The sequence below is a fragment of the Nannospalax galili genome, unplaced genomic scaffold (assembly GCF_000622305.1).
Source record: "Nannospalax galili isolate Female #2095 unplaced genomic scaffold, S.galili_v1.0 scaffold171, whole genome shotgun sequence".
NCBI lineage: Eukaryota > Metazoa > Chordata > Mammalia > Rodentia > Spalacidae > Nannospalax > Nannospalax galili.
The window spans coordinates 2,945,762-2,948,345 of NW_008329362.1; the positions used below are offsets into that span (position 1 = coordinate 2,945,762).

The 2,584-nt window shown below is 41.4% G+C and overlaps 1 pseudogene; it reads left to right on the plus strand.

The window, feature by feature from the left end:
• Positions 1-561: 561 nt before the first annotated feature.
• On the plus strand, positions 562-1,389 carry LOC103737521 (annotated as a pseudogene).
• Positions 1,390-2,584: the final 1,195 nt, after the last annotated feature.

A 2,584-nucleotide genomic window follows, 5' to 3' on the forward strand; every position in this document is an offset into this window, starting at 1 on the left:
GGATTTTTTTTTAGCCAGGCATAATGATGCATGCTTTTGATCCCAGCACTCAGGGAACCAGAGGTAAGGGGATCTCTCTGAGATTGAGGACAGCCTGTTCTACATAGCAAATTCCTAGCCATTTGGGGATACAGGGAGACCCTGTCTCAAAAACAAACAGAACAACCCAAAGGTTTTTTTTCTTCATTAGTGTTATGAGGCTCATTCCTGGAGACTTTGACACATTTATCACATAATTTTGTGTCATTAGAAGAATTTTAAGTAACTGCTATCCAGGGTTTAACTTGCTACTCTCTGAGGAATCAGGTGTTACCAATAAGCCTGGTGGAGAATCCTATAAAAACTCCTTATATAATGAATGATTTTATGGAAACAATGTACTGACGTGCTTTGAAGCCAAATCTATTTAGTGATATTACACTATACATAAAGGAGTAATGACTAAAAGACGCATCTACTCAGTAGAGGCAATCTTTGGTAATCTAAGCAGACTGAATTTAAAATATTCACATACCACAACAAATTAGGTCAAAATAGAGTTCTCTTTTCCCATTTTGCAAGATGGCAGGTAAAAAGGCTGGGAAGCTTGGTGTAAGAAGAAACTCACAGCCAAGAAAGGCTGGTGATGGTGTGGCTGCAGGCAAGGCTAAAAAGTGAGACCCTAGAGTTAAAAAGCCGAAGAAGGGGAAGCCTTACTACAGCCGAAACCCTGTCCTGGTTAGAGGAATCAGCAGATGCCCAGGCCTGCTATGTATTCCAGAAAGGCTCTGTGCGAAAGGAAGTACTCACCTGCTAAATCCAAAGTTGAAAAGAAAAAAAAAAGGAAGGAGTTCTTGCTACAGACATGAAACCGTAGGGGACAAGAATGACGGCAACTGGGTTGTTAAACTTCGCAAAATGCCCAGGTATTATCCTGCTGAAGACGTGACTCAGAAGCGGCTGAGCCATCGTGAAAAGCCTGTCAGTCAGCAGGGACCGTCCTGATCATCCTCACTGGCTGTCACAGAGGCAAGAGAGTGGTTTTCCTGAAGCAGCTGACCAATGGCTTGCTACTTGTAACTGGACCTCTTGCCCTCAACTGAGTTTCTCTGCGTAGAACACACCAGAACTTTGTCATTGGCACCTCCACAAAAGTCGGTATCAGCAACTTGAAAATCCCCCAGCACCTTACTGAAGCTCACTTTAAGAAGCAGCAGCTACGCTAGGAAGCCCCAGGACCAGGAAGGCGAGATACTCAAATAGAGAAAGAGAAATATGAGATTACAGAGCAGCAGCAACGTTGATTAGAAAGCTGTGGATTGCCAAATTTTGCTAAAGATCAAAGCTGTTCCTCACTTCAGGAGCTACCTGTGACCCTTCTTTGCTCTGACAAATCCTTCTTTGCTCTGACAAATGGCGTGTTATCAGCACAAATTGGTGTTCTAAATTTCTTACCAAGAACCTAATTAAACAACTGATACTTAAAAATAATCAAAATTTTGGGTCTCTGTGCTACTCGTGTTATTTTTTATGCTCTGTTTATATATATATTGCAGTTTTATGATAGATCTCTTTTTCCCCAAATCCCTCAGACTTTACCTTTTTTTTTTTTTTTTTTTTTTTCCCCATTTAGCCTGAGTTTACTGATATCCTCTCAAGCTAAGCATGAGGCCTGGGAATGCTGGTGATGAGTCGGGGACACCCTTGCATCTAAAAACTCAGGCTTATGGTGGTGGCGCACGCCTTAATCCCAGCACTTGGGAGGCAGAGGCAGGCAGATCTATGTGAGTTCAAGGCCAGCCTGGTCTACATAATGAGTTCTAGGACAGCTGGGGCTACAGTGAGGCCTTGTCTCAAAAAGACCAAAAAAAAAAAAAAAACAAAACAAAAAACAAAAAAACCCTCAGGCTTAGAGGAAGAGAAAGACTTCCAAACAGATCTTTAGAAAACAATCCACTATTAGAGAAACATAATGCCTTCATTGTCTCCTTGCTGGGATAAAGGGCCTGACAAAAGTGTAAAGGGAAGCAGCACCTTGTCCTTAATCTTCCCCAAGACTGATTAACTGATTACCTTCGAAGATTGTGGAGAGGTGGGAATGTCATAGTTCCAGAGCCTGCTACATTTTATCTTGGGCTATTTTAGCCTCCTTATTAGCTATCCCTTTCCCACCTCTGTGTCTGATCAAACTTCCTTGTGACTATCTGGTGAAACCTTTTGAAATGTATTAACCTAGTAGACCACTAGCTTCTACCAACCTCCAACTAAGAGTGTCATTGATTAACACCCGAGACCTTAGAGCAGAAGTTTCCTTCACATTGTCTCTCTTATGTTTTCATCAATACCTTCAAAAAGTGTCTCCAGTGACTTTCTGTCACTATAAAAACTTCTCACCATAAAAACTTCATGAAACTTTGAATACGTTAGAACATGGAATTTGGGTTAAACTAAATCTGTGTTCCTAGTCTTGGTCACTCATTTTTGGCTCCAGAATAAACTATCTCTTATCCCTTTTCAGGTGAGAGTTGTGTTTTTGTGTCAACAAAAGCTACTTAAGGAAGAAAGGATTTAATGTGGTTCACAGGTCAAGGGCATTATGGCAGGG